At 42.1% G+C, this 13,673-nt stretch overlaps 1 protein-coding gene across 1 annotated transcript in view; it reads left to right on the plus strand.

The window, feature by feature from the left end:
- CD38 (CD38 molecule) overlaps window positions 1-13,673 on the plus strand; it is a 53,890-nt gene that overhangs the window by 10,781 nt on the left and 29,436 nt on the right. The gene's annotated exons all lie outside the window — the stretch shown is intronic.

Raw genomic sequence — 13,673 nt, forward strand, 5'->3', positions numbered from 1 at the left:
CCGGTTGTGGGTTTGGGTTCGGGGGGGGGCGGGGGGGGGGGGTCCGGTATGGCTGTGAGGGCCATAAGGTGGAGGGCGAGGGATGGGGTAGGTGTTGGGGGCATTTTCTACTTTGCATGGGGTTTCCTTTCGCCGCGTGTAACCCGAAAATGCCCCGATGGTTACGGACAACACCTGCTGAAGTGGCTTGCGGAGCCTGAGGTGGCGGGATGGTGTCAGAAGGGCCAGACCTCTGAAATGAGTTTCATTCATTAATAGCAAACAGCTCTCTGAGTCCTCTTGCGTGTGTGACACGAATGACTAGGGAACTCACTGACAAAACAAAACAATAACAACTTTAAACCTTGAGATACAGCTTATCTGGTAAGGTGCATCAGCTCGATGAATCTGGGCACCCCCTGGAAACACCACCCACATCGGGCTATGGGACCTTTCCAGAAGGTTCCCCGAGCCCCCTCCCAGCTAGTTACTAATCTGTCCCCACACTGAACCGCTTTCTTCACTGCTATTCCCAGGGTTTCATTTCACCAGGAGAACGCATTTTGAAGTTGTACACGAAGTGGAAAACGCTGGGAAGTAAAAAGCTGCTTCTCAGGCTGCCTAAAGCGGCAGGGGAGCTGCGATTTCCTGCGGTGGGTGGAGGTTGCACAACTCGGCCTCCATGACCCCTGCAGTCCTGGTCACCGAGCTTTTAGTTGCCTCGGAGCTCAAGAGTTGGGGTCTATCTAATCCCCTCACTTTCCCCTTTATCCTCACCCCCCTCCAGTCTAGCAACCCTCAGTTTTTCCTCTATGTCTGAAACTGTTTCTGATTAGTTTGCGGTTATAAAATAAATAAATAAATAAAGTTTGAAAACAACGAAAAAAAGAGTTGGGTTCTAAGGCAGATAACAGAGGTCTACATGGCAAATCGCTCAAGTCCAGAGATTGCCAGGGTCCCTTAAGTTTTGTTTACAAGTAATTAACTTGATAGTTGACAGGTAAACTAGAAGTGGTAGCGTTCCTTCAGTTGTTGCATTTAGTATCAATTACATCAAGTGATATCCTATCTTAATTGTTAGGGATAAATGTGATCTTTTATTTTCACCTTAATTTAACAGTTTCAAATATTTGCTGTTCAGTCATGTTTGGTATGGTCACACTATGGTTGGATTACCACATCCTATTGGTTAGATAAGCTCATCCATACAGCGAGCAGGATGTACCATAGACACCACGTGCTTTTTAATGGTTGTCAGGATGGCTTCTCAGCGGGAAACACACAGGTTTGTATACGTATGTATATATACATATGTTCAACATATGCATATGTGTGCGTGTACACATTTAAAATATTAGCAGGGGAAAGCTTCTGTTAATATTTTTTAAACATCCAGATTTCTGACATGCACATGCACACAGTTTATATAAATGAGCTAGTAATTAACATGGTACTTAGTATGTGCCAGGCACTTAAAAAAATCAAATCATTTAGTCCCTTGACAACCAGATGAGGCACTTATTATTGCTGTCATATTTTCCATATGAGCAAACTGAAGTCGAGAGTTTGAGTACCTTGCTGAACCAGCCACTACACTGTACTGTCTGTGCATGTTTTAAACGTAGGTAGAGTGAATCTAAAATGTATTGATCATGTCAGGAGACTTTTTGAAAAGAAAGAGGATGCCATTAATAATTATGCTGAGTCAGTAGTTTAAACCAGAACATACGGTCCCTTTGTCCTTGAGTGGTTTAAAGCACAAACTCTGGAACCACACTGCTTGGGTTTAAATCTTGATTCTGTTACAATGAAACTTTGTATAACTTACTTACTTTCTCTGTGCTGCAGGGTTCTTAACTGTAAAATGGTATGATAATGTCACATGGGGAGATTATCAGGATGAAGAGGAATAATCCTGATAATACTAAGTGCTGAAAATGATAATTTTTTGAAAGTGCAATATCACAGCCATCTTTCCACAATAACACCCATAATAACACAATAATAACAATATCACATCAAAATGGATGCCTAGATTAGATATATTTAAATTGCAATCCAGTAAATCAGTCCTCTAATGGTGGAATTTATGGTACTTTTTTTTTTTTCAATTTTTCACAATTATTCTCTTTTTTTAACTTAACGCTTGGTCTTGGAGATTTTCCGATGTCAGTACATATAGAGTTACCTCATTTTTTTTTAACAGCTCGTAGTGTTCCATAGGGTAGATATAAATATTTCTTAGTGACAGAAAATTTATTTCCAAATTTTAAATCCCATTCTTTTTTTTTTTTTTTTTTTGGTCTGAGGACATGGATTTATTTATTTTTTTATTTTTTTATAGTAGCAAAATTTCTATTTTATTTTATGAGAAAATACAGATATTGGGTTGAAATTTAACATGTAACATTTGACCCCTCATTAATGGATAAAACGTGTTATTAAATACTCATACTTCATTAAGTTTTTGTTGTTGTTGTTGTTTTTTAGTTTCAGGTGCACAAGACAAAGCAAAACTTAGACGTTTATCATTTATATCCCTCACACTGTGTGAACCCCACTCCCCCCATCCACTATCCCTCTATACGTTCCCAAAACCTCTCACCTTCCCCTTATCCCCACCCCCCCGCCCCTCTAGCAACCCTCTGTTTTTCCTCCATGTTTCCAAAACTGTCTCTGATTAGTTCATTCACTTATTCTTTTCTTTAGATTCCGCATATAAGTGAGATCATATGGTATTTGTCTTTCTCTTTCTGACTTATTTCACTTAACATAATGTTCTCTAGGTCCATCCATGTTGTTGCAAATGGTAAGATTTCTTTCTTCTTTATGGCTGCGTAATACTCCATTGTATAAATGTACCACAGTTTCTTAATCCAGTCATCTACTGATGGGCATTTCGGTTGTTTCCAGGTCTTGGCTATTGTGTATAGTGCTGCAATAAACATAGGAGTGCATAAAGATTTTTGAATTGGAGTTTTGGATTTCTCCGGATAGATACCTAGGAGTGGGATTGCTGGATCATAAGGTAGTTCCATTTTCAGATTTTTGAGATACCTCCAAACTGTTTTCCATAGTGGCTGCACCAATCTGCATTCCCACCAACAGTGCACCAGCGTTCCCTTTTCTCCGCATCCACGCCAGCACTTGTTGTTTGTTGATTTATTGATGATAGCCATCCTGACTGGGGTGAGGTGGTATCTCATTGTGGTTTTTATTTGCATTTCTCTAATGGTTAGTGAGGTTGAACATTTCTTCATATGTCTGTTTGCCATCTGTGTGTCCTTTTTAGAAAAATGTCTCTTCATGTCCTCTGCCCATTTTTTAATTGGGTTGTTTGTTTTTTTGGAGTTGAGTTGAGTGAGTTTTTTATAAATTTGTGATATTAACCCCTTATCAGATATATCATTGGCAAATATCTTTTCCCAATCAGTAGGATCCCTTTTTGTTTTATTGATGGTTTCCTTTGCTGTGAAAAAGCTTTTTAGTTTGATGTAATCCCACATGTTTATGTTTTCTCTTACTTCCCTCAGCGAGGATATATCAGTAAAAATCTTACTCCGGGTAATGTCTGTGAAGTTTCTTCCTATATTTTCTTCTAGGAATTTTATGGTTTCAGATCTTACATTTAAATCTTTAAGCCATTTTGAATTTATTTTTGTATGTGGTGTAAGGAGGTGATCCAGCTTCATCTTTTTGCATGTGTCTGTCCAAGTTTCCCAGCACCATTTATTGAATAGACTGTCTTTACCCCACTGTACATTCTTGCTTCCATTGTCATAGATTAAATGGCCATATAGGCATGGATTTATTTCTGGACTCTCTATTCTGTTCCATTGATCTATGGGTCTGTTTTTATGCCAGTACCATGCTGTTTTGATTACTGTAGCCTTGTAGTATAATTTGAAGTCAGGTATTGTTATACCTCCCACTTTGTTCTTATTTCTCAAGATTGTTGAAGATATCCGGGGTCTTTTGTTATCCCATATAAATTTTAGGATTATATGTTCTATTTCTGTGAAAAATGTCGTTGGTAGTTTGATAGGAATTGCGTTGAATATATATATTGCCTTAGGCAGTATGGACATTTTAACTATATTAATTCTTCCTATCCATGAACATGGTATGTGTTTCCATCTATTTGTATCTTCTTTCATTTCTTTCTTCAGTGTCTTATAATTTTCTGAGTACAGATCTTTTACTTCTTTGGTTAAATTTATTCCCAGGTATTTTATAGTCTTTGGAGCAATTGTAAATGGAATTGCTTTTTAATTTCTCCTTCTGATGTTTTATTATTGGTATATACAAATGCAACTGATTTCTGAATATTAATTTTGTATCCTGCTACTTTACTAAATTCATCTATCAGCTCTAATAGTTTCTTGGTGGAGTCTTTAGGGTTCTCTAAATATAGTATCATATCATCTGCATATAATGACAGTTTTACTTCCTCCTTACCGATTTGGATGCCTTTTATTTCTTTTTCTTGTCTGATTGCTGTGGCTAGAACTTCCAGCACTATGTTGAATAGAAGTGGAGAAAGTGGGCAGCCTTGCCTTGTTCCTGATTTTAAGGGGAATGGTTTTAGTTTTTCCCCATTGAGTATGATGTTAGCTGTGGGTCTATCATATATGGCCAAGATCTTTCTCGCCATCCTCTGTGTCCTGGTTGTGTTGGCGACCATCGCAGTGGTGGTGGGTGTCCTGTGGGGTCGCCTGGTGCCCAAGCTCAAGGAGTGGGACGGGAATGGCACCACACTGAATTTTCCCGAGATTGTCCTGGGGCGATGTTATACCTACACTAAAGTCCTGCGGCCTGAGCTGAGGTGAGTTGGCGCCTCTGGTGCACGGCTGGGGCATCGTGCGGTACTTACTGCGGGCGGCAGGGGGCAAAGCAGGGCATAGCAGGGCACTAGGCGGAGGAGCTGTGTGGATTGCCTGAAACAAAGCATCTTCTGTCTGGGTCAAATGAGAGCCCGCTGGACAGTGCTGAGGTCGGAGTCCCCGGCTTAAGATTCCACGCGCCTCTCACAGGAGCCCCTGGAAGTGGCACTGGGCGTGCGGAGCAGAATGCGCTGCTGTCAAGCCCGGCCCCTTCAGCTGAGAACACTTGGCAGAGCTGCCCGCCCTTCCGGCAAGCCCGCCCTTGGGCTGACCTGGGCAGCCCAGAGCCGCAGCCCACCTCCAAGCTTACCACCTGGCTGCAGCGACCTATAACATCTGCAGGCGCGGATCTGGCAGTGGCGGTTGGGGGGCAGCGAGGGATGGGGTAGGTGTTGGGGGCATTTTCTACTTTGCATGGGGTTTCCTTTCGCCGCGTGTAACCCGAAAATGCCCTGTTGGTTACGGACAACACCGGCTGAAGTGGCTTGCGGAGCCTGAGGTGGCGGGATGGTGTCAGAAGGGCCAGACCTCTGAAATGAGTTTCATTCATTAATAGAAAACAGCTCTCTGAGTCCTCTTGCGTGTGTGACACGAATGACTAGGGAACTCACTGACAAAACAAAACAATAACAACTTTAAACCTTGAGATACAGCTTATCTGGTAAGGTGCATCAGCTCGATGAATCTGGGCACCCCCTGGAAACACCACCCACATCGGGCTATGGGACCTTTCCAGAAGGTTCCCCGAGCCCCCTCCCAGCTAGTGACTAATCTGTCCCCACAGTGAACCGCTTTCTTCACTGCTATTCCCAGGGTTTCATTTCACCAGGAGAACTCATTTTGAAGTTGTACACGAAGTGGAACAGGCTGGGAAGTAAAAAGCTGCTTCTCAGGCTGCCTAAAGCGGCAGGGGAGCTGCGATTTCCTGCGGTGGGTGGAGGTTGCACAACTCGGCCTCCATGACCCCTGCAGTCCTGGTCACCGAGCTTTTAGTTGCCTCGGAGCTCAAGAATTGGGGTCTATCTAATCCCCTCACTTTCCCCCTTATCCTCACCCCCCCTCCAGTCTAGCAACCCTCAGTTTTTCCTCTATGTCTGAGACTGTTTCTGATTAGTTTGCGGTTATAAAATAAATAAATAAATAAATAAGTTTGAAAACAACGAAAAAAAGAGTTGGGTTCTAAGGCAGATACCAGAGGTCTACATGGCAAATCGCTCAAGTCCAGAGATTGCCAGGGTCCCTTAAGTTTTGTTTACAAGTAATTAACTTGATAGTTTACAGGTAAACTAGAAGTGGTAGCGTTCCTTCAAGTTGTTGCACTTAGTACCAATTAAATCAAGGGATATTCCATCTGAATTAGTACGGATAAGTGTGATCTTTTATTTTCACCTTAATTTAACAGTTTCAAATATTTGCTGTTCAGTCATGTTTGGTATGGTCACGCTATGGTTGGATTACCACATCCTATTGGTTAGATCAGCTCATCCATACAGCAAGTAGGATGTACCATAGACACCACGTGCTTTTTAATGGTTGTCAGGATGGCTTCTCAGCCGGAAACACACAGGTTTGTATACGTATGTATATATACATATGTTCAACATATGCATATGTGTGCGTGTACACATTTAAAATATTAGCAGGGGAAAGCTTCTGTTAATATTTTTTGAACATCCAGATTTCTGACATGCACATGCACAGTTTATATAAATGGGCTAGTAATTAACATGGTACTTAGTATGTGCCAGGCACTTAAAAAATCAAATCATTTAGTCCCTTAACAAGGGGAGAATTATGCATATTTTAAATTTTGATAACTATTTCTAAATTCCTTCCAAAATAACTGTACCATTTTATACTCCCATCACCATTTATCAGAGGGCACGCTTTCCCACAGTCCCTTCATTGCTGAATAGTATCAACTCTTTATGAGAAAAATAACACCTAATTGTTTCCTGGTTATTAGTGAGTCTTAGGATGTTCTATACATTTATTGGTCATTTATATTTTGTTCTGTGAATTTCCTGTGCAGTTCCTTGCTAACATCTGCTGAGTTGCTTGTTTATTTCATTTTATGGGAGTTCTTTATATATTGTACATACATTATATATATGGTGAGTCTTTCTCTTTGCCAGCCGTCCTTGTATCTAATTTCTGTTGGCTCCCCAGGGACTTTAACCTCAAGGTCATAACTGATTAATAATTTCCTCCTTCTTTCTATGTTGTTGAAAGTTTGGCACACTGGCTATTTTCCTTGTAGTCATACCCTCTTAACATCAACAATCTTTCCTCTGATGAATTCTAAAATCGTTCCTGTGATCCTCTTCTCACATACATCTGTTGCCAGGTTAGTGTCTCCTGCCTTGTTCTTTTAATTGGGTCAAAGCAGCAATTTATGTCAACTATTTAACCTGGTGTTTCTGTTTTGACCCAATTCTTTTAACCTCTGCAGGTCTTTATTAAAATAGGTAATAAAATATAAAAATGTGATATGTAATACTAAGCAAAAGAAAACCAGCATAAAAATTATGCATGTAATAATTGTAACTATGTATAGTAAAACTGAATGTAAAGAAAAAAGATAGCAAAATATGGCACTGCATGGTTAATGATAGAATTATTGTAGGCTTCTTTCCTTGTTATTGTTCAGTTTCAAATCATCTGTAATTGGCATTTTGCTTATCAGTACTACATAATAAACCACCCCAAAACTTAGTGGCTCAAAACGGAAACCATTTTATTATAATGTTATACATGACTGTGGATTGATTGGGCTTAGCTAGTCGGTTCTTCTGCTTCTTGTGATCATGACTAGGGCTGAAATCATCTGGGCCCTCAATTAAGCTGGAATATCAAAAATAGGTCTGATATAAGTCACATGAATGGCAGCTTGGAGGGGTCAGCGGAAAGGCTGGTGTCACCTGGGATGCTGGAAAGACTGGGTCTCTCTCTTTCTCCGTGATGTCTTAGTGCCTTACAGTCACACCCCTGAAATCTTGACTCTGTGAACATGTTTTATTGTCAGTACCCTGGATGTGATCATCACCTTGAGGCCATTTCTTACTTTGACATTCTTTTACCAGGAAAGATGGGGAATGACAAACAGTTTTATTCTCAAACCCAGCAATACCTCACTTGGAAATATCTGACTTAAATATTCTTCTTAAACATGAGCAGCTCTCCTTCTTTTTCTTCCTCTTCTAGTTCTTTTTCCCCCCTTCTTTCTGTACCTTATGGTACACAGCTAAAACAAATGACTTGGCACTTCCAATATTCTGCCTGGAAATCCCCTTAGCTGAATTTAAGTTGTTTGGTATATTTCTACTAGATCTGTTAGTGCAGGTAACAGTGTTACTAAGCTTTCCACCATTATGTAACATGGGTCACCTTTTTCCTAACCTCCAATAACAATTTCCTCTGTGTCCATCCAGCCTTCATGAACAGTGTCCTGGAGACCTTACTTACTTATGCTTTCTCCCCAGGCCTAATGCCACATTGTAGTAGCGGTCTCTAGAATGAGAGGAAGAGAGAGAGAGAGAGAGAGAGAGAGAGAGAGAGAGAGATTTTAAGGAATTGGATCACGTGATTGTGGAGGCTGATGAGTCCAAAATCTGCAGGGTAGGCAATCAGGCTGGAGAACCAGGGAAAAGCTGATGTTACAGCTCAAGTCTGAAGGCAGTCTGCTTGCAGAATTCCTTTTTCTTCAGGGGATGTCGGCCTCCAGCTGACTGAATGAGGCCCATCCACATTATGGAGAGTAATCTGCTTTAGTCAAAGTCTACTGACTTAAATGTGACGCTCATCTAAAAAATACCTTCACAGCGATATCCAGATGCATTTGACCAAATATCCAACACATGGGTACCATGACCTAGGAAGTTGACACATAAAATGAACCAACATGTACATTTTTAGGTTTCTGTAACACAGAACCTCACTTCCAGCTACCACTTCCTGTTGTGGTTGCATTGTTGCATTATTAGCTACCCTGAAATGTAGTGACTTAAACCAGCAACCATTTATTATCTGTCATGATTCTGTGGGTTAACATGTTGCATACAGCAGGGTTTAAATCCCTCATACCCCTCTGTTCCGGCAGGTTTTTAAAAGAAACTACTTTAAAATGCACTCTTCTCTTTAAAGCGTAAATACTTCTATGTCATTTATTATTTTTCTATGGAATTTTTTAGGATTTACTCACCTATGATGTTAGTAATCCCTCCTGGTGTGATACTGCTGAAAGCAGCTTCCTTTGTGCAGTGGGACAATATGTATTTCATGAGGTATCACCGAAGAGTTAAATAAAATAATTCGGTGTTTTTCCAAAAATAACATAAATCAAAATCGCCTAAGGGATACTAAGGTTCCAAATGTTATAAACAAATCACTACAGTTCTGGAAAACTCTGTTTATTCATACATCCACTGTTGTGAATGTAACATGTGAAGTGACTCATGGGTGAAAAAATGTATCCTATTCAAAATCACTATTTTTTTAGGAAAAAAAAAATACGAATTCTAAAAAGTGTACATATGATGCAGACTTTATTCATTAACGACATTGGCCCATTAGATATTAACGAAACACAAATAATTCGATAAAATATGCAAAGTAAAAAGAGTCAACAGTAAAAACGAGAATTCTCGTTATCTGTCCTTAACACATGGCTCAGAAAAAAACGAAGATTCTCGTGATCCGTACGCAACGTGTTAATAGGGATCAGCTGGATGGTCAGCTTCACACAATATGAGCTGCAGCTGTGGTCATCTGGGGGACTGACTTGGCTGGAATATCCAAACTATTGTACATCCATGATGGGGCCATGGAGCCTGGGCTCAGCCAGGGTGGTTGGACCTCTCTTTCTCTTTGTATCATCTCAGGGGCTCTCCTTCCACTGTGGCCTCTCCACATGATGTCTCCATTGTGTAGCTGCATTTCTCAGAGTTCTCAGACTCTTAAACATGGAGCCTGGCAGGGCTTCTTAAAGGTTTAGACCCATAACTGGCACAGGATCACTTCTACCACATTCCATTGGTTAAAACAGTCACCAGTTCAGCCCAGATTCCAAAGGCAGGGAAACAAGCACCACCCCCGAATGGAAGGAGCAACCTACATTTTGTGGACAGCTTTAACCCTTCATGTGTCTTCATGTATATTTTGATTTTCATTTCCTTCTTGTCTTTTTTTTTCTGTTAACATCTATTGCTCTTTCTATTTTGTTATCTTTTATTAACCAGATTAAACAGTGACAAAAAATCTAATATATGCCTCCTAGAATGTAAGCTCCTTGAGTCGAGGGATGTTTTGTCTCGTGATATATCTTGAGGACCTAAAATAGTGCATGGAATATAATAAGCAGAAATATTTAGTTGAGTTCAAGGAATGGTATACAAGCTAGTGTATTGTAAATAATAGAAATAAACAAAGGCAGAATTAATATATCTCCTCAGTGAATTTTGCAATACCATCAGTTTCTATTTTGGGCATATGGATTGTTTGTTCTTTTGTGTTAATAGCTTCTGGGTATTTCTTTGTTGGTCGTAGGACTTTATCTTCTTTACCTGTTCTTTTTCCTTGGTTTTCCTTTTCCAGAATCTCTTAATCCCACAGAACTTCCTGTCTGCCAGCCTTTTAGTATTGAAACTTGTCTCTGGTTATCAAGCTGGGTCTTTTTTGAATTGAAACAGGAACATTAAATGCAGAAAAATCCTGAACAGATCACACCTGGCTATCCCACCTCAAGGTTCACCCACAGGAACTTCCTTGTGACCAAGATGGCCCTGGGAATATGCAACCCAAGAAACATGTGGCCAAGACCCACCAAAGTGTTAGCGAATTGTTAGCACTGACAATGGGGCATGTTGATACTGTGGGAGAGAACCGAGACTTAGTCAGGACCCAGGGAAGGTGGAAGGGTGGGGCAGAGTCTGCAGGAAGAAATGGAGAGCCAGCACCCAGTGTAATGTGGGCCGTTAGGGAGGCACCTAGATGGTGTGGCTTCCATTCCACGAATCTTCTCAGCTTTAGGGAAACCAGCCCTCCCCATGAATTGCAGGCATCCATGACAGCTGCTGGCTGTCCAGGGATGGGATCAGACCCTTCTACAACAGCTCTCTGCATCCCTCCCCCAAGACAAGCTAGGGTCCTGGAGAACAGGGACTGATTTATTCGCCTCTGTGTCCCCTTTTGTTTGACACATTGCTCATCACATTGTAGTCTTAATAGATGCCTGCTCAGTTGAACTCAAATCCACATCATGCTGGTCCCAACATACGTGTTAATCCGAGAAAATATTTCATCCCTCTTACCCTGCTTCTCATGATCATTTCTATGCCCACACTGACTGTCTTTTCTGATTGCTTTATCTTCATTTCACAACTTCCTTCCATTTCTATTTCCTCTTTAAAATTTATAAGAAGATTTATTCAGGCCAATTCCTCATTTTTACTTCCCTGTGCCTCTCATTTTCATGACTTTAGCATTTTACTAACTTCTAACTCAATACAATTTATTAGTACAAAATGTAAAAAATAGCAAACACTTACTGAAAAGCTATTGAGTGCATGGTGCTGGGGCTGGTCATGGGGGGTTCAGAGAGGAAGAAAACACAGGTGTTGCTCTCCAGGGTCTTGCAGGGAAGGTGGGGGGAGGACTGGCCTGGAAGCAGAGTACTGCAGGACAGCGTGGTCTGTGACAGGTTTGTACATGGATGAAAGGGGGTCCTGAGAAGGTGGGGCTTCTGTGCTGTCAGCCCTTTGCTAGATTCTGCTAGGGTGAGTCAGATGTACTCAGGTACCTTTCAAACCAGAAAATATGTGAACTGCTATGAGCCAAGTGCCAGCACAATGCCACAGCGATTCAGAAATGAGCATCACCAGCTTAGGGCAGAGTCAGGAAGGACTTTATGAAAGCAGAAGCATGTGAGGTTCTTCCTTTTAGAGTAGAATTTCAAGCAAGAGGTCTGTTTCTGAAGAGTGTGTGTTACCTTGTTGCATGAAGCCCGGGAGACACATAAGATGCTATTGTTGGGGGAAGACCGGAGACTTGATGGACCAAAACTCTTTAAAGGTTGTGGGACCTTGGGAAGATCCCACCGGAGGGAGGTCACCCACTGGAACCTTTGTTGGCCCGTTCACAGCCTGGACTTTCCCAGCACACGAAGGACGTGAGGATGACTGTACTTGCACAGGACAGAATGCCAGCATTGTTTCCGTGTTGAGAGATGGAATGTCCAGCTCCTTGATGTCAATTCCCAGTTAGACCCTGAAATTCATTAGCGCATCACAAGGCCTCGTGCTCACCTATGTATCCTCAATGCTCAGGTCACCTGCCTTCCTTCGAGCCCACCTGTCATTCTGGGATTCTAAGACGGAGACCTGTGTCCACAGAGTCTTAGATGCACCTGACTGAATGGGGAAGGTGAAACAGGGCAAGTGAAACAGGGCTCTAAGATGTGCAGCTGTGGTTACAAACAGGGAAGTCAGCCCTACGCGAGTTATCTGTAGAAGGAAGTGTGGAGTGGAATGTATGTGCAAAGCAACTGAGTTTGGGGCCTGTGGGACTTGGGGTGCTACCAGGACATGTGGGAGAATGTAGCTCTGGGGATAGAATCTTTTAGATGGAGGGCTAGTAGGAGGGCCCAGCAGGGAGCACATTAAATGGCTGAATGAGCGATGGCGGAGATGAGAGGAAAAGCAGGAGAGCTGCTGCTTCTGTGCTCCTTGGCTTAGCGTTTTGCTTCAGGTGTTTTTACTAGAAAGGTCAGTGGTGCTCCCTGCTGAAGTTGGCCCCCACTCCTTGCTCTGGTATCATTATTAATAGCTGAAGGAAGTGGTGACTTTCCCCCGACCCCTGAGAAAACTTTGTTCTTTATGAAAAATGAGCACTCGTGGCTTCTCTGCTTCCTCCTTTCCTCTTTGGGAGAAAACCCTTGGAAAACATACTGGCAAAGTTCATTGAGAAAGTTTGAAGGAAAAATGGTTGTGGGTTGTTTACGACGTGTAGGCACTTTATAGAGTTGGTTATTTTTAAACTTTGTCAGGTTCCTGTCAGGAAAGTCTCAGGATCCACATGGGTGGAAAATGGAGGCTGAGAGAGGTTTAAGACGTGGCTATATTTACAGTTAGTTAGAGCTGGTGAGGTATTCTCTGGGGCCCGTGCAGAACGAAAATGTAGGGCTCACTGTTCAAAAAGCAGGAAAACGTTTTCCCTTCCTTCTGAGGTCTTTTGCTCCACCTGCCAGGTGTTTTTACTTCCTATTTAATGTTGAGTTCCCTTGGTCACAGGGACAGAGCAGACCCTGACAGGCACCTGGGTCTGCACCTCACAGCTTGGCACATGGGGAACGTGTGCCTGTCCCAGACCCTCCTTCACCCAGGCTCCTGCTGGTGGCAGAGGGTGGCAGATGTCATTAGGTGGCCAAGAACCTTTCCCAGGAAAGTGGGACCATGTGTGAGCCAAGGTTTCAAGCCCTTGGTGCACACTCCCATTGGATATTTCTGACAAAACACAAAAGCAAAGATAAAATTACTAAGAATTTCCAACCAGCAACTGTTGAGCATTAAACGCCAAGCACGAGACCTGTCTGAGCCCAGGGCCTGTGTGACTACATGAGCCATATGTCCATGATGTCAGTCTTATCGTTAGCTCATGGCAGAGTGGGGATTGGAACTCGTCTCGTTCTATCCTTGTACACATCAGACCCATTAGTCCGATGAGAGAACTAAGGCTTGGAGTGATTTCCCAAGGTCCAGAGCTGGTAAGTGGTAGGGCAGGTTTTCTAACTGACTGCACAGCCTGAGTCATCGCATC

This window comes from Rhinolophus sinicus, linkage group LG02 (assembly GCF_036562045.2).
Source record: "Rhinolophus sinicus isolate RSC01 linkage group LG02, ASM3656204v1, whole genome shotgun sequence".
NCBI classification, from domain to species: domain Eukaryota; kingdom Metazoa; phylum Chordata; class Mammalia; order Chiroptera; family Rhinolophidae; genus Rhinolophus; species Rhinolophus sinicus.